This window comes from Leopardus geoffroyi, chromosome C2 (genome assembly GCF_018350155.1).
Source record: "Leopardus geoffroyi isolate Oge1 chromosome C2, O.geoffroyi_Oge1_pat1.0, whole genome shotgun sequence".
Lineage (NCBI taxonomy): Eukaryota > Metazoa > Chordata > Mammalia > Carnivora > Felidae > Leopardus > Leopardus geoffroyi.
This window is the reverse complement of record NC_059333.1, coordinates 33,758,970-33,778,447: the sequence shown is the minus strand read 5'-3', so window position 1 is coordinate 33,778,447 and position 19,478 is coordinate 33,758,970. Positions and strand designations below refer to the sequence as shown.

The 19,478-nt window shown below is 35.5% G+C and overlaps 1 long non-coding RNA gene across 1 annotated transcript; it reads right to left on the bottom strand.

The window, feature by feature from the left end:
• Positions 1 to 2,112: 2,112 nt before the first annotated feature.
• LOC123576065 lies at positions 2,113 to 19,445 on the bottom strand. Its single transcript, XR_006701145.1, has 2 exons — positions 19,342 to 19,445; positions 2,113 to 2,330 (listed from the first exon to the last, which is right to left on the bottom strand). It is a non-coding gene; the product is annotated as an uncharacterized LOC123576065 (long non-coding RNA).
• Positions 19,446 to 19,478: the final 33 nt, after the last annotated feature.

Genomic DNA, 19,478 nt, shown 5'->3' with positions numbered 1-19,478 from the left:
ACTCCACTGCACTATGCTGCCTCTCATTCTGCTGTACTATGATCATGGACATTTCTAGAGAAGTGACCAGAAGTGAAATGTTAAACTTCCAAATGTGATTGCTGATTTTCTATATGTTTTTAGGCTTTGCCAACAAAACATCCCCTTTTTGAAAATAATTTGTGGACATTTTATTTCCTAATATATGTTTTTAGTGAGATCTTCATACTGTCATTTGCCTCACTGCTAAATTCCCTAATTTAGTCTAGACACAAGGTAAGCCTGTTGTAAGTATATTAGATAAAAAGTTAAAACCATTTCTGACTGTGCAACAAGTCTTTTCTTCAGTATTCCCAATTTCTTCCATGACTATGACATGTCAACTCAAGTATTTTCTGATCCTTAAATGACTTAATAATACCTACTTTGAGAGATTTATATAAGTAGAAATATTCTGAAAGTCAAGCAGAATGTCTATACATATACAATGTTATATCATTTTGTTTTTAATTTTGCACTCTAATTAAGGATTTGCCTAGAGAATAAGCCATTGTCATAGCCTTAATCTCAAGAAGAAACTAACAGGTGGCAGTGATCGGACTTACATTTGCCACTCCAGTTTTTAAAGAGGCAAAATATGGATGGTAACAAAAGGTCTCTCAACTCCCACTATTCTTTCCATAATGGCATCTTATACTTCATGAGATTTTCTTAGCAAGGTAAAGCACACATAATCAGGATCAAACTGGACATGCTATGGTTCTGATTAGCTGGCTACTAACTGCAATGTCAATGAATAGAAAAGTCAATAGGAGTATGTGCATCCAAGTTTCCCACCTTAATTATATGAAGAATCCTTTTATATTAGAACTTGATAAATGATATTTCTGGAAACTGACACCATCAAGGCTGGAAGTTGGCCCTAGAAAGTTTCCTGGAGTATGTTAGGATAGAGAAAGAATAGATCTGAATAGAAGACAGGTCATGTAGCCGCTCTATGTACTCATAAGCTTAAACTGGGATAACATCTAGGAATATTGCAGAATTGTCAGTCCCCATCAACTTTAGGCATAGATCAATGAAGTCTATTCCCACCATTGATCAATCAGTTTTCAAAAACCATGAGAATTTTTGATAAACTAGGATTCTGATTTCTCTATGATTTAGTAGACCTACATGACTCTCCGTGTGTTACCTGTGGGCTCATGTTGAACATACGTGGTAAGACATGGTCTACAAAGAGCAACTTGAGGAAAATAAATACGTATAATATTGACATGATGTAAAATCCAACTTCAATTTAATCCTTCACTTTTGTTCCTGATGAAATGGGATTTAGAAAGATAAAATGGCAGAGCTATGACAGGAGCATAGTGGTTCTGAAATCAGGTCCAGTGTTTGTTGTGGCAGCCAACAGTCTACTCAACAAAATTTATTCCCCTGAAGCACTGAACCAGTTACAGAGAATGTAATTCCTTATTCTACTGGGAGTCATGTCTTAAAGCATTATTTATGCCTGTTCCTACAAATCATGGAACATTTTCAGAAATTAACACTTATTTAAAATCTAAAATGTAAGACAATAATCTTTTGTAGTCCAATCAACTGAAACAACTATGACAACCTGAAATAATTTATACTAATATGTATTTTTTTGCTGTTTTCCGCTAGTTTTTTTACAATGAAATATATACTGCAATCATAAAATGCTATCAGTTTAGAGGTTATTTTTATGTAAATAGATCCTTTTGTAAGAAATTGGTAAAATTATTTAGAGAGGCAAACATGAAACTCAAGTTTCATCTCATTGAATTTCCAAAGCTTGATAGGACAGAAATTCCATTTTTGTATTGTGGCCTGGGTACCATTTACCAACAATGTATGGAAAAGAAAAAAAAAAAAAACACACACATTTCAACAGATTTTTAAAAAGCAGTTACAAGCTTAGGAGAAAAAAAATATTTACACATAATTTCACATTTATCTTTGGTAAAAAGTAGCAGTGAGTGGAATGATGAAAATTCATGCCATAATTTCAGCAGCCATTTATGCTAAAATGAAAAATATAATAAGTAAAACTGTCATGAATATGAATGACATTTTTATAAACAATTTGTCAAAAAGAAGAAACAGTGAACCCTGGAAATTTTAATTTATGTTATAAATTGTCCTTAAAATTCATATTATGATTTTTAAATATAAATGCATTTGAAAGTTGGACATTCTTCTCCTGTAACTGCTTTGCTCCAAATAGTAATGGTACAGTGAGCCAGCAGACCAGAATCACAGGGAGAGTTGAAAATGATCACGGCGTGAAGAAAATATCACTCTTATAGTTTCTGCTTGTAAACCTAGGAATAAATCATAGTAGAATGTCAAGAGATAAAAGAAAGAAGGAGTCTCAATGGGAAAATAAAATATATATCGTTTCTGTTGAAAATAAATTTACAAGACAAAGAATATTTGAGTAAAGACTGCAAAGAAGCATAAATGAAAATCTGTGCGTTTTATTTTTATTTTGTTTATTTTTACATCTTCAATGTTCCACAGTTCTCTGGTCCCTGTATTTTTTATTGCTGTTTCTTTTTTTTTTTTCCACAAGGTGTTTTGGCCTCATTTAAGTGATTTCCTGATTGACAGATTTATCTGTGATTTGGAGAACACTGCACAACACGAGAGCATTAGGGGATTCAGTGAGCAGGTGTTAAACCTATTGCAGAGAATATTTCTCTTTATCAACCTCTAATCTTCTGACTTCAGAATTTTTAAACAGATGTTTTAGACAGACTTTCTCTACTTTTTGTGTTTCCATGGGGTTGTCTCTCACCTGCTTAATTGCTTCTTTGCCAAATGAAATAACACAAAAAGAACACGAAATACACATTCTCACTTCCCCTGTGTGAAGAAAGTTTCCTATTTGATTTTCTACATTTTTGTTAATTTTCTTTTGAAGGGTGGAGAGTTAGTGATAGAGCTGAAATGACTTTATTTATTGGATTTTTAAGACTTGAATATACTATCTTCCCACCCTCCCCAAGTTTGCAATTTTCTGTTTACAGAGTTCCCTCAATACCACAGGTCTTTTGCCAATATTTTTCCTTTACGCAAATTTTCTGATCCAATTTTGACAACAGGCTGGAAACAAGAATAGTTAGCACAATTATAGGCACGTTGAAAACCAGGATTTAAGAAGCTGATGGGAACAGTGGAATAGAATACCTATTTAGGGCAAAGGGGACTATATGTCATGTGTATTTGGGTTCTTGGTAAGATATCATATAGAAATTACATATCTATGAATGTTTGGCACACTGGTGGGGTAGATCTACCAGAGTTTTATGTATATGCATTAACCGTGATATGCTTCTTGGGGCAATTATTTCAAAACAAGAAATACTCAAGTATAATGCGCTTGTGTGCACAAGAAAGCCTTAGACATAGAAGTGGAGTAGTGAAGCTGGATGTACCATGGTACCATCATCAGCCTAATTCCTTGATCCGACCACAGTGAAACAGATTCTTTATGCTTCTCAGATGGAACCTAAAAAGGAATGTCTGTGAAAGATAATCTGCTCAGATACCAAACACTGGCAACAATTGTTATTTCTTTGAGACTTCATTACTGTAAAGTTTATTATCATAAAGGCTTTTCTGCACAGTAATCACCAGCAAGTTGGAAAGAAGCAATACCAGGAGGGAGATTTAGGCTACCTGGGTGAAATTAAGGTACCAGATGGACTTCTTATAAAAATACTTGCTGAAGATGTTGATGGTTAATTTTATGTATCAACTTGACTGGATGAAGGGATGCCCAAATAGTTGGTAAAGCATATTTGTGTGTGTCTGTGAGGGTATCACTAGGAATGAATTAGAATTTGAATCAGTAGACTGGGTAAAGAAGATGGCATCACAAATGTGGGTGGGCATCATTCAAATCATGCAGAGTCTGAATAAGCAAAAAGGTGGAAGGAGGGCAAATTTACTTCCTGCTTGAACTGAGACATTCATTTTCTTCAGTCCTTGAACATCGGTGTTCTTGGTTCTTAGGCTTTCAGACCCATACTGGGACTTACACCATATCTCCCCATCCCTGCCACCAGAGCTTTGGATACCTACAGAATTACCTTACCAGCTTTTCTGGTTCTCCAGCTGCAAATAAGAGACTGTGGAACTTCTTGTCCTCCACAACTGTGTGTATTAATTCTCATAATCTCTTCCTATATTACTTATCTATATCTTATTGGTTCCTTTTTTCTGGAGAGTTCTAACTAATACAATGATCTTGTAGAAAGTCATAGATTCTCAACTAGCGTTGAGGAAGAGGGTTATTGAAATTTAAATTTCATCGGGGTGGGGGGGCTGGGTGGCTCAGTCGGTTAAGCAGCCGACTTTGGCTCAGGTCATTATCTCACGGTTTGGGGTTCGAGCCCCGCATCAGGTTCTGTGCTGACAGCTCGGAGCCTGGAGCCTGCTTTGGATTCTGTGTCTCCCTCTCTCTCTCTCTGCCCCTCCATCACTTGTGCTCTATCTCTCAAAAATTATAAATAAACATTAAAAAAAAGAAATTTAAATTTCATCATAGAGTTGCACAATATGAATGTCAACCTCCTTTTAATATCTCTTCTTTGGACAGGCTGGAATACTAAATACTAACTTTCCCAGACACCTGTGTCCCTGAAGTTATAAAATGTAATTTTGATTCTGCAATCAAGTACAATGAGATGAGAAATGGAATGTGGGGCAGAAATGACCTGGTTATAAAACTAATACCGGTAGTCTTATTTTCCTGAATTAGCTGAGGATTTGTGATTGTTACAGAAAACAAACAATGCTATTTCTGTCCAACTTTGTAAAGTGGCCTTGATAGTATGCGTGTTATGAGCTCATCCTTGAACCTGTGTCTTCACCTTTCTCATTCTTCTAAAATGCCATTAATACCCTGAAAATCACCTTTTGCTTAACTAGTTATAGAAGTAACAAGTCTATGAAACTGAACTCTGATCAATATAATCGGTAGGTGTAACTCCATCACTTTCTACAAGTTGCCAAGGGATGAGGAAAATTAGATTACATATGGCAGAGAGAAACCAAAGTGGATTGACCTGTCACAATGAGGTAATTATAAAGAGGTAAGGTCGAGCACGGGCAAAAGTCACAGGGGAGCTTACACCCCCCCCCCCAAATATTTCACCTGTTTTCTGAATGGACTATTATCTTTGGATATTTGGAGCCTTCAAATATTTATTCTGTCTTCACTGGAGGGTGTTGATATCACCAAAATCCATCCTTGATAATGCCAACAAGCATACTTAGCATCTCTGATATGCACAGTTCCTCATGATCCTAACTTTAGAGACCCCTCTCTAGTCTGAATACAATGACCAGTTCTTATCACCCATCAGAAACATTTCAATTTATTTTTTTTAATTTTTTAAAATATTTTTCATTTTTGAGAGTGAGAGAAACAGAATGTGAGCAGGGGAGGGTCAGAGAGAGAGAGGGAGACACAGAATCTGGAGCAAGCTTCAGGCTCCAGGCTGTCAGCACAGAGCCTGATGTGGAGTTGGAACTCATGGGCCATGAAATCATGACCTCAGCTGAAGTCAGATTCTTTTTTTTTTTTTTTTAATGTTTATTTATTTTTGAGAGAGGGAAAGTGTGAGCCAGGGAGGGACAGAAAGAAAGGGAGACACAGAATACAAAGCAGGCTCCAGGCTCTGAGCTGTCAGCACAGAGCCTGACGTGGGGCTTGAACTCATGAGCAGTAAGATCATGACCTGGGCTGAAGTCAGATGCTTAGCCGACTGAGCCACCCAGGTGCCCCAGAAACACGTGAATGTAAAATGTCATCTATCCTCTTTATTTCACAATAATCCCTTCTATACATTAAGCCTAATCTTTGACACCAATACTGTTTTTTTTCGTTTGTTTGTTTTTCTCTTCCCCCTTTCTAAGCTCACAGGCTACAATGCTTTGATGACCTGATTTGTCTTGCTTTTCAGCATACATCAGATAGTCAGTTATCCTAACTGTGCCCTTTCCTATAAGGGATTATAGCATAATGTAGGTCATGAAACTAAGATTATATTATGCAATTTTAATTAAAGGAGTGATAAGGGAATTTTCAATTTGTTGAGGACAAATTGACCTATCAAATGTTGAATGAGCCCTCATTATTAATCTATATTTGAGTTCACTTATATTTGATATACACTTCAATAGTCTATTTTATTCTTTGCAAGTCCAAGAAAATCTATGACTATTCTCTTTATTCCTAAGAGATCATATGTCTGTCTAACTCCCCAAGATCAGGATATTTGAAGTGAGCTTCTCCTCTTCCTTTCTATGATCATATCTATATCACACATTCTCTCCTGCCTAAAGTTAATTTCCCATCAGAGTTCATGATCATTTCTCCTTCCTTTTCCTCTGGAATCTTCTGATTATCACCTTCCTCATTTACATTTTTAACTGCTCGAATCCTATTGGAATTGTCCCCTTTGTAGATATAAATACATCCAAGCCTTCATTTTCTTAAAGAACAAATGGAAAAAGAGAGGAAACGGAAGAATACATGCCACTTTCAATTTTATAATTGGAATGTGACAATCCTGAAAGATTATTCTGTTAACAGCAAGGACCAGAGAGGAAAGGGAGACGGCAATGACGCCTGAAAGGTGTTTTGGGCTCCAGTAAAGGGCAATTGGAAGAGTGTCAGGGGCAGGAAGGGGTAGGCAGATGTGAATGAGAAATTAAGAGAAAATGAGCTAATGCTCGGTATAGAGGCAACAGAATAGGAGAGCTAGAGCGTGGAGAGGGATTGGATTTGATGCTGTGTGGTGCAAAATTTGGGAGGGAGAGGAAAGGAAAACAGATTTTTGAAGAATGTTTCCTATTGTTTTTGTGAGACAATTTCCTTATAACTAAGCCTGTACATAAAGCCAAAGCAAATATCACTCTATATTTTTTCCTACTGGACTTAGCATACATTTCAGACTGGTAACAAGTTCTGTTACATTTGAATTTCTAATACATTATATTTAGCACACAAGGATCCTTTTTTTTTAAAGTTTTTATTTACTTATTTTGAGAGAGAAAAAAACAGTGTGGGAAGGGCAGAGAGAGAGACGGAGAGAGAGCTTATCTCTGCACTAACAGTGCAGAGTCTGATGCGAGGCTCATACTCACCAACTGCAAGATAATGACCTGAGCCAAAGTCAGAGGTTTAACTGACTGAGCCACTCAGGCTCCCCAACACACAAGGATTCTTATATAACAATAATCTGGGGAGACTGGATTGATGATGGCTCAGAAATTAGCCTCATTCTAACATAATTAAAAGCAATTAATTTTCTGATTAAATAAAAGGTTTCTTTTTTTTTTTACTTTTTTTTAATGTTTATTCATTTTTAAGAGAGAGAGAGAGAGAGAGAGAGAGAGAGAGAGAGAGAGAGAGACCATGAGCAGGGGAGGGGCAAAGAGAGAGACACACACAGAATCTGAAGCAGGCTCCAGAGCCCCACGTGGGGCTCAAACTCACAAGCCGTGACATCATGACCTGAGCTGAAGTTGGTCACTCAACCGACTCAGCCACCCAGGCGCCCCTAAATAACAAATTTATATAAAAATTAATCAATATAAGCATTTAGTAAGCAATGTCATAGTTTAGGTGAGGATAGTGATACGGATGACAGATACCTCTTCTCTGTACTACTTGGCTATAAAACATCATTGCTTTATATTTTCATAGGATCATTTGTACAAAGCTGTTGCATCAAAGTGACTGCTTTGTGTCCCAATTCATCAGTTAAATGATTTAGGAAGAAATAAATCCATGAAACTTTAGTACCAGAAGCATGGCCAATCCTTAATAAAATTTAATGACTCCAAAAAAAAGAGCATAATTTGGGTCATAGAACTGGAACTATATTATGCAATTTTAATTAAAGGAGTGCTTTGCATAGACAAATAGTAATCACATAAGTTGAAATTCAGTCAAGCCATTAAGGTCAACTGAAAGTGCCAATCTTAATATATATTTACAAACTAAAATGACATGATTTGATGTGAACAATGTTTAAGGAAATAAAAATCAGGATAGTGCTATTTCTTAGAAAATCTTCCAATTTAAATATTATATAGCATTTCCTTGAGAATAGTACTATCAACCAAAATAAATCAATATATAATCTTATTAAAAGGAGTTGTTACTCGGGGCGCCTGCGTGGTTCAGTCGGTTAAATGTGCGACTTCGGCTCAGGTCATGATCTCACGACTCGTGAGTTTGAGACCCAATTCGGACTCTGTCCTGATAGATCAGAGCCCAGAGCCTGCTTTGGATTCTGTGTCTCCCTCTCTCTCCCCCACTCATGTTCTGTCTCTCTCTGTCAAAAATAAATAAACATTAAAAAATTTTTAAAAAGAGAGTTGTTATTAAGTCACTTTGATAACATGAAGCATAATGACATGGAAGAGGAGAGATAGGTGGTGAAATATATAGAGTTTTCTGTTATTTGCACCTAGTAATTAAAAATATTTCTTCTCTGCAAGAAAAGATGAGATGTAACATCTTAAAAATGTTGTTACCGTGTCATACCTCAAAAGCCTTTAAAACTTATATTTATATATTTCACTTTGCATATAATGGGTATTAAAGAGTTTAAAATGATTTCCTATGTTAGTATTGGGTAATCTTAAGAATGGGTTAATGGAGGTTAGAATGCAAAACTCAGATCCAATTTCATGTAAGTAAATGAAGATTTTCTTTATCTAAAGCCTTTTTAACCTAGAATAATGAGCACAGCAGTCGAGTTGGGTTATGAATGAAAATGTAATCAGCTGGCAGCTGAGTTCAGGATATAATTATGTTACTTGTATAAACATGTTATGGTGCCCCAATGTAAACCAGGCTTTGACAAGATAGGTAGTGTATCCAGAAGGGAATCCAGGAATAAAATGCCATAGCAGTTGTAAAAAATCATTTTAGGGAACTGTCACTTTTCTTAATTGCAAAAGAAAGTTTTCCTAGAAGATTATTTGAACTGAGAATTGATTTGATTGTAGGGCATCGTTAAATTACTGACGTTGGAAATGCCTATACAGTCCACCCTCAGTGTGGATGGTGCAGTAGAGTCACCGGAGTGTGAACAAATTGAAACTCTCTAGCTTGCTCTTGCAGCCAGCAGCTTCTGCGTCGAGGCCAGAGACAGAGGTTGACATATTCTCTGTAACACATTAAGCATACATGGAAAAAGAAATTTCTAGAAATAGCACATTTGAAAAATGATTATCGATTACAATTTAAGAATACATCCAGGGGCGCCTGGGTGGCTCAGTTTGTGAAGCTCCAACTCTTGGTTTGGGCTCAGGTCATGACCTCAAGTTTCAAGAGTTGGGGCCCCATATGGGGCCCTGTGCTGAGTGTGGAGCCTGCTTGGAATTCTCTCTCTTTTCCTTTTGTCTCCACCCCTCCTCACCTCTCTTTCTCTGTCTCTCAAAATTAATAAACTTGAAAACAAAAAAAAGAATATATCCACTATTCCATAAACTATTGAATAGCATCTTTAAGTCATCCAACAAACTAATAGAAAGTAAATCATCTCCAGTGGCAATTTTTGGTCCTAGTTCACTAGTTACTCCTATTCTGCTAGAAAACCTCCCTCTACTGTGTGCTACTCTTTTAGAAGGCCATAAAGTGGTGCTGTTTGAGACTCTATTTCTCTCAGAGATTTTAATCTTTTGACCTTTTAACTCTATTTTTTTTTCTTTTTTCAGTTAATTTTTTTTAATGTTTATGTATTTTTTGAGAGTGAGAGCGAGCACAAGCCTAGGACAGGCAGAGAGAGAGTGATAAAGAGAATCCCAAGCAATCTTAATGCTGTTGGCACAGAGCTCAACACGAGACTCAAACTCACAAACTGTGAGATCATGTCCTGCGCGGAAACCAAGAGTCGGACACTTAACCGACTGAGACACCCAGGCGCCCCTTAACTTTAATTTTTCTTAGATGCTGAGTACCTTCCTGGACTCATTTCTCCTGGTACTCATTTCTCCTGAGTACCTGCCTGGAAAGCAATTTAATAACCCATACTATGCTAAGCCCTTTGGCTCTGCTCACTTATTCTTGTGCCAGATCAGTTTCCCTGTTCCATCGGAATGAATAACTCCCCTACCAAGGTGTCTGGAAAATTTAAAGGGCATTTTATGCGTTTTAAAATTTTAGGGAAAATGAGTTCAAAATTTTTCTACCAAATTAATGCATTCAACCATTTCCTACTCAAAAACACATCCTCTTTCACTCTCTGAAACTGACCTCACCTACTAATTCTTTAGACTCTAGACCCTCATAATTTCATTTGATATTTAGTAGAAAAACAGTTACAGCCCACATTGCAAATGAGCATCCAAAATACAGTAAAAACTTCCCACTCATTATTTTCTTTTCCACATATGTTAACAGTAGAATTATCAGGTCTCTTTAAGTAGTCAAATTGCTTACTTTTTTCAGTCAGAAAATATTTATCATTTTCTGGCATCTGATACATAATGACAATAAGATTTCATTTTAACTTGAAGATAACAAACATCAAAATAATTCTTGATAATTTCCCTAAAAGAGGTTAATTTATTTTTTTGTGGTGTTTGGAATGATACATTAAAAACATTAATGCTTATTTATTGTTGAGACAGAGAAGGAACACAAGCGGGGGTGGGACAGAGAGAGAGAGGGAGACAGAAGAGAGAGAGGGAGACAGAAGATCCAAAGGGCTCTGTACTGACAGCAGAGATCCCAATGTGGGGCTTGAACCCACAAACCCTGAGATCAAGACCCTAGCCAAAGTGGGACACTTAATCGACTGAGCCACCCAGATGCCCCTGGAATGACTTCTCACAATTGAGCACATTTCTAACAGTAAAGACAAATAATATCAAATTTGACCAATGATAAGCATAGTATCATATGTCAGATTCCACTCTGTCATTAGTTAGAAAAAATGGGTTCTAGTCACTTCAGTTCTCTGGGTCTCATGAACTCATTATGACTGTCCTTTATGGTAACAATCTACTTTTGCTACATCTTGTAGTTTAGTTAGTAATGGCCATCATGAAACATGGATTAGTCTACAGAGACTTGTGACATAAGAAACAAAATATCAAAAGGCAATAAATGAGAAAAATAGAAAATTATAGCTTATTTGGTTTATTAATATTTGTATTCCTTTTATAAGGCTTTTATAACAAAGTACCACAGACGTGGTGGCTTGAACAATAGAGAGATCTTTTGTCATGATTCTGGAGGCTAGAAGTCAGAGATCACGGTGTCATAGGGTTGGTTTCTTCTGAGGCCTCTCTTTGTGGTTTGTGGAAAACTGTCTTTTCCTCTTTATCTTCACCGGATCTTCCCTTGGAAGATCTATCTTCACTGGATCTATCCCAGTTCTAATCTCCTCCTCTTACAAAGATGCTAGTCATAAGGGTGAAGAGTCACTCTAATGACCTCTTTTTAACTTGATTACCTTTGCAAGACTTTATCTTCAAATATAGTCACCTTCTGAGTTATCGTGGATTAGAACTTCAGCATATGAATTTTGGGAGCCACAAATTAGTCCATTATAATATTAAATAAAATAAGACATTAAAATGGATTGTATAAAAGCATGGTAAAATACATACAGGAATTAAAGCAAATATAGTTTGCGGGGCAAATCTGCAAAGTGTAAAGCCAGAAGACTGAGCTGAAATGTGCATTTACTTCATTTCTGCTGTTGAGCTTATATATGTCCTAAAATCCACAATTTCAGCCGCCCACACACCTCTCTCAGGCCTCTGCTGAAGACCATATCATTAAAGGACAGATGCACAATTCATATCTGCAGCATTTATTTCAAGGACAGAGTCAAAAGATTGACATCTTCTCTGTGACACTTGAAGCATACGTGGAAGAAAGGAGTTTCTAGAAATAGCCAAGTTAAAAAGTGACTATCAATTATAATTTAAGAATATTTCTACCCTTCTATAAACTACTGAACACAATCTTTGTTTTATTTTTTCGAATATCTGTAAATTATTCAATGAACTAATAGAAGGAAAAATGTCTGTAGGTGAAAGTTTAAAAATTTAATCCCAATACAGTACACTTTAGACAATAAATTGTAAATGAAAAATGTTGCCCTGACTACTGTGCCTATAATGGTAATGTGACAACTCTCAAATATCCTTTATTTTGATTACCTACATACATGCTGCTAGGTCTGTGATAAAATCGTATTCTTTGCTTTCTTCAATCATCCCATATGATTTTTTTTATGTATTTCAGTAGTTGCTTCATTTGGGAAATTTGTTCTTCTTTAATTGTTATAGTAGTAGCTTAGATGCATAATGCTTTATGTCTTACAATATGTTCTTTAAATTTAACACTTCATTAAATAATCAAAACTACTTATAAAAATAGTGCTTTTGTTATAATTTAGATAAGAACATTAAGGTCTGGGAAACTTCGGTGTTAACTACCAATGAGTGGCAAGCTTTCTCAGTTATAGAACATATTTTTCAGCCTAGATTTTTTTTTAAGTATGTTTATTTATTTGAGAGAGAGAGAGAGAGAGACAATGCACACGTGCACATGCACAAGTGGGGGAGGGGCAGAGAGAAAGAGAGAGAGAATCCCAAGCAGGCTCCTCACCATCATCACAGAGCCCAATGTGGGGCTTGAGCTCATGAACTGTGAGATCATGACTGGAGCCTAAACCAAGAGTCTGATGCTTAACCTACTGCGCCACCCAGTTGCCCCAAGCCTAGATGTTTTAAAGAAATTATTCTCATTCTACTTTCACAATAAAAAATAATCTCATTTAAATTGTAATGTCTTATTTGTCCAAGGTTAGAAAGAAGTTTAATTTTGAGGAGCAAACCAATGATTTTGGATTAATAAGAAAGGCATAGCCCCAGAGTCTTGCTTGCTTGTTGCTGATGGGATAAAGGCTAACTAAAATAGCCATATGATGGACAGCATATTTGAGGGCATTTCTGGTGATAGAAGAATTGAATATCACACACACACACACACACACACACACACACACAAATATTTAAGTTTAAGTGGAGAAGTGACTGGAATTGAAGATCATAAAGTTCCATTAACAGTCATAAATACAAAGGAATTTTGTTTTTTTTGAATTTTTTTTAATGTTTATTTATTTTTGAGACAGAGAGAAACAGAGCATTAGCAGGGGAGGGGCAGAGAGAGAGGGAGACACAGAATCTGAAGCAGGCTCCAGGCTCTGAGCTGTCAGCATAGAGCCCGACACGGGGCTGGAACTCACGAACTGTGAGATCATGACCTGAGCCCAAGTCCGACGCTTAACCAACTGAGCCACCCAGGCACCCCGGAATTTTGTATTTTTAATAATTACCTTCAAATGTAACCCTGAGTCTGCATTGAAAAAAAATAATTTTCTTGTTACAGAGATATTTTATTCTCCTTTCCTTACTAAGTACGTTCCCATTAAATTTTCTTTAATTTATGTCTCATGTATAACCTTACCCCAAAGCACTTTTTTTTCCATCCACGGAATTAAATAAATAAAATGTATCATAAAAAAGTACAATTTTCTAAAAATTGTGAAAGAATGAAAACCTTCCATTAAATAGTAATATTAATGTTTCATTTCTCTTTTCTACAATATTTCAAAAATATTCTTCCATTATTAATAATAAAGGATTTAACATCAATGCAAACAGACTAGAGTTTGCACAAAACCCAAAGTCAATTTCCAACACATAAGCCTTCATTTGTGTACATGCAAAAAGAGCCAAGTATTCAGCAGAAGACTAAAATCATTCATATTTTGGATCAAATTATGATGGGGTTAAGTAAAATTAAAATGCATATCCTTGGTAAACATATTAATTCAAATCTAACCATGTAATTAGAATGCCGAATTATTAGATGGAGATTAGATGAGTTTTTCTTGGGTGAATGAATATTCACTATATATCCCAAAACACATTCCAATTTCATCAACATTTTAAATGTGCTCTTCTGTTATCACTGCGCTCTCCTGATTTATAGTATTTTCCTTACCCACACTCCCCATATTTAAAAAAAAAAACAACTTTGTATCTATCATTAGTATGTTGAAAGTGATGCATTAAGCTCAACCTTTTTTATAGATAATTTTAGTCTATATAACACTCCTTGCTTCATTAACTGGCAAGGGAGTTCTTATCTAAATGTTTTAAATATGAATATGTTGGAATATTCAACTACGCAGTTACTTCCTTTCAAAATGACTCAGAAGATTTCTAAAAAAACTGTTTACAATATTTAAACAGAATAACAGAATGATTTAAATCAAAATCCACTAAGCAATGATAGTAAACAGTAAAGAGAATCCTGCATATATGGCAAATTTATAAACATATTCAGACATGCAATTAACACCTGCTCAGAATCAGTCCAGCAGTACAGACAATTTACTAATTTTAGTTTAATTAGATACATTTATGTATTTTAATTTATGAATACCAAGTTCCTAAAAAAATAATATATTAGGAGAAAAGTAGAATATCTAAGGTGATCAAAATGAAGAGCAATGTTTCAATTTTCAAGTCGGCAAAGTGATATCAATCTATTATTAATGGTTTACTTTCCTTGTGTGGGAATAGAGACTAAATATCCTTTTTTGTTGTGTTTGTATGTTAGTGATTTTTTAATTAATAGATTTTGATAGAATAGATTTTATAGAATAAAAAGAATAGAATAGAATAATAGAATGAAATTATCAGAATATATAATTTAGAGGCAAGACATCATAGGGTTCAGATTCTGGAGTCAGGAAGCTTGGATTCAAATGAACCTTCTCATGCTTAATACTGTAAGAACTTGGATCATGTTACTTAAGAGTTCTGTGCCTCAGTTTCCTCAAATGTAGAAGGGGATAATATCGATAATATGTTGGAGAACTCTTGTGGAGATCACACAAGTCATAATAAATAAAGCACTTATTAACAGCAATTTACACATTGGTACTGTCTAAATGGAAGCTATTATTACACATTTTGCAATTTTCTAATCATCCACTTAATTGTTGCTATATAGATGCCAGCAGGAGAAAAATTTTTCTCACTGACTTGATATAGAGAAGGAATAAATCTTGGAAACATGTCCAGAATAAAACATTTTGATCTCAAGAAAGTAATTAGTAGTATGTTCAAAAGAGAACCTTTAGTGTAAAAGAAAGTTAATTTTGAGATATATGTTCAAATGTCTGCTATGTTACAATGTCACATAACAAGTCACTTAAAATATAAGATTTTAATGTATAAGGTAAACAATATTAAGTATAAGTAAAAGTAAAGAAACAAATGGATTTATCTCTGTTGGAATCAGTACTTCTACTCCTTAGTGTATTGAAATATGTTACTTGGAGAAGAAAGCACATTTTTTTTCTTTTACTAATTGAGTATTTTGTGGATTATGTTTTTTCAGTAGGTTTCAGCTACCTCTTTTTCTTTTTCATGTAAATTAGAACTACATACCACTTTCCTAATAAATGGATGATCTTGGGGAAATGGTCAACTCGTATATTTTTAAAAAATGCAAATTTCTTGTCTAAATATTGGTTATTTATGAGTAAATAATTGACTTGTAACTTTCATTTACTACAATGAATATGAATTAGTAGATATACGCATATTAATAAAAATATGCAGTCTCTATATATTTATATACATATACAGGTAAACTTGATTGATTTAAAATTATGCAGGTTAGATAGAATCTGTTCTCCTGGTTTTGATAGTACTGATGATAAAAGTACTAAACTGGGGCGCCTGGGTGGCGCAGTCGGTTAAGCGTCCGACTTCAGCCAGGTCACGATCTCGCGATCCGTGAGTTCGAGCCCCGCGTCGGGCTCTGGGCTGATGGCTCAGAGCCTGGAGCCTGTTTCCGATTCTGTGTCTCCCTCTCTCTCTGCCCCTCCCCCGTTCATGCTCTGTCTCTCTCTGTCCCAAAAATAAATAAACGTTGAAAAAAAAAATTAAAAAAAAAAAGTACTAAACTAATATGGACTATTATCCTTATTGCCAAGCAAACAAATCAGGCATAGCAAAAGCAATGACAATATTTCAAAGCTAAATGCATATCCAGAAAAAATGGTGCGGGAATCCTGAGATTCCCAGGAAAGCCATATCCAAATACACCTGCACTGCGATGATATGACACATGTCATATTAAATCAGAGGTAAGTATACAAGAATTTATATAATAATTTTCATATGATGTGTTTTCCATGAATTATTAAGGTATGACACATGATAAAGAGAAATGTTATAAATCATTATACCTTTAAAAGAATAATCTCCCCCCAAAAAGAAACTCCTGTAAAATCTGAGAAATAGAGGAGAGTAAACATTAATACCACATCCATTAGAAATTGAAAACAATTTTCAAAAATATTCACAACAGGGCGCCTGGGTGGCTCGTGGCTGAGTTGGTTAAACATCTGACTTTGGCTCAGATCATGATCTCACAGTTCGTGAGTTGGAGCTCCACTTTGGGTAATCTCTCTCTCTCTCTCTCTCTCTCTCTTTATCTCCCTCTCCCTCTTTCTCTCTCTCTGCCCCTCATGAGACTTTCTGTCTCTCTTTTCCTCTCTCTCTCTCTGCCCCTGACTCACTTGCGCCTTCTTTCTCTCTCAAAAAAAAATATTCATAACAATATCTCTGAAATGTTTACAAACCACAAATATGGCTAAGAAATAAGAATGTGTGATAAAAGCAAAAGCAGCTGAAACTACACATTAGTAACAAATTTTTGAGAGATCCTCCCTATGCTGAGCTAAGCATAAATCTATGTGCATATTTTTAAGCATCTCCAAATTTCAGTTTCTTCAACTATAGAATGACTGCAAAAGAATACCAAATCTACATAAAGTACATAGGATGTTCATAATAGAGCATAAATAACATATGATCTATGAAATAACTCTCAACATTTCAAGTGTTATGCAAATATATAGCATAATTCCCTTAGTGTAGCCAAGGAAGACATTGGCGACTGTCTTTATTAATAATATCAAGGCTAAAATACATTGTGTAGACCCTTTTCAGAGAACTGTTTCAAATATATATTTTGAGGAAGTAAAAGACATCAGCATTTCTTTATAGGTTCATTTTGCTTTTCATTTTCAACATTAATTTATATCATAATGAATTGCAGTATATGTAGACTCAACAAGAGGCAATTTTAATATGGGTCAAATATATTAACCCCGTTCTTGGTATTATTGAGATGTACTTTAGTGAATATTGTCTAGTCAGAAGGGCAATAAAAAAGAGTTTCAGTTGCAGCTTGCTACACACTAAACTGATCTGACTTCAACTCATTTGTGATTAACCAGTGATGACAAAGGGCTATTCGTGACTATGTACATGCTGCAAAAGCATTTCAAAACTCATGTCATTCTGAAACCAGTGCTTGTTTTATAATTTATGAAGCATTAAATCTCATTATTCTCTGACAAGATGTGTGAAGGAACTGAATCCCCTAAATTCACTCAGTTGTTAGAACAAAAATTTTATTTCCTAGTAAATATTCTGACTTGCTAATTGCTTCAATTTCTGGATTCACATTTATTTTCAAAGTTTATACACATGCTGTGAGATTTTCACTTCTCAATATCTTCTATTATTTTAATTTTAATTTTTAAACGTTTATTTTTTAGAGAGAGAGACAGTGTGAACAGGCAAGGGGCAGAGAGAGAGAGGGAGTCACAGTATCTGAAGCAGGCTTCAGGCTCTGAGCTGTCAGCGCAGAGCCTGACGTGGGACTTGAACTTGTGAACTGTGAGATCATGACCTGAGCTGAAGTCGGATGCTTAACCGACTGAGCCACCCTGGTACACCTATCTTCCATTATAGTAAATGATATACAAGATACTCTGAAGATAAAGTTTTGATGAGACATTATTCAATGGAACACTTTTATATACATTATTCATTGTATTTTTTAGAAGATATTGGTAAAAGAATAAGAGAAAAGGAAGGAAGGCCATCTTATATGCATAACTCAAACATAAAAGGATATAAAATAGTTAATCAACAACTTGGAGTTGTTATTACTTGTATTTGTGATTAAATGATTCCAGGATAACACAGTGATTAAGCACACAGACACTTGACCTCAGATGATCATGTAAACTTGACCTAGATATTGACTCAACTCTCTATTCTCTGTATTCTCATCTGTAAAATGGTGGTGAAAATGGTACCTAACTCAGTAGGAGAAAGAAATGTACCAAGAAAGGTACAATAAGTGCTACATAGGATTTTGAAAATATTACAGAACACAAAGTAACATGGAAAGAAGTGACTTAAAAATCATGGCAAAGGAAGTCCACAAGAGAATAAAAATGGGTTATGACTCTCCTGGCTGGTGGAAACAGATGTGAATAGTAGAGCATTAGTATTCAATTTATTTGAGCTGCTTTAATAAGATATCATAGGCTGGGTGGCTTATAAACAACCAAATTCATTTTTTACAGTTTTGGAGGCTTGGCATTAAGAGATCAAGGGGATAGCAAATTTAGTGACTGGAGAGTTTCACTTCTTAGTTCACGGATTACTACCTTCTTGCTGTATCTTCACAAGTTGGAAGGGGTAAGGGATTCCTCTGGACCCTTTTTTATAAGGATGCTAATCCCATTCATGAGGGCTCCACCCTGATGACTTAACCACTTCCCAAAGACGCTATCTTCTAATATCAGCATTTGGGACTTATGATTTCTACATATGAATTTGGGGGGCATACAAACATTCAGATCATAAGAAGGGGATATCCAGATTTGGGGAGCACAAATATTATAGTTTTGAGGTCCTTCCTTTAAGAACATGAATATGACATTTAAAATACAAACTTAATTGTAGAGGGAAATGATTTATTTATAATGAGAAACAAATCGCCACAAATTACATTTGAAAAATGTAACAAAACCCATAAATACAATAAATCTAGAAAAATAAGGTGCTTTTTTCTTGACTTCCTGACACTCCTATTATAATTTTCAGCAGACTAATTCTGGATTCTGACAATTCAAATTTTGCTTCTCCTCTACTACTTACATATATGTCTTTTTAAAATTTTTTTCAATATTTATTTCTTTTTGAAAGAGAGAGACAGACAGAGCATGAACGGGGGAGGGTCAGAGAGAGAGGGAACACAGAATCCAAAGCAGGCTACAGGCTCTGAACTGACAGCACAGAGCCCGATGCAGGGCTTGAACTCATGAACCACATGATCATGACCTGAGCTGAAGTCAAACACTTAGCCGACTGAGCTACCCAGATGCCCCCACTACTTACATATTTCTGATGTCAGCTGCCACCGAACACTTTTCTGTGACTATTTGACTTCTGGCCTGCACCTTCATATCACAACATTAGGCAAGTGGGCCTACTGTGAGGTAAGAATAGTTCTAGAAGACAAACCTTCACTGGAA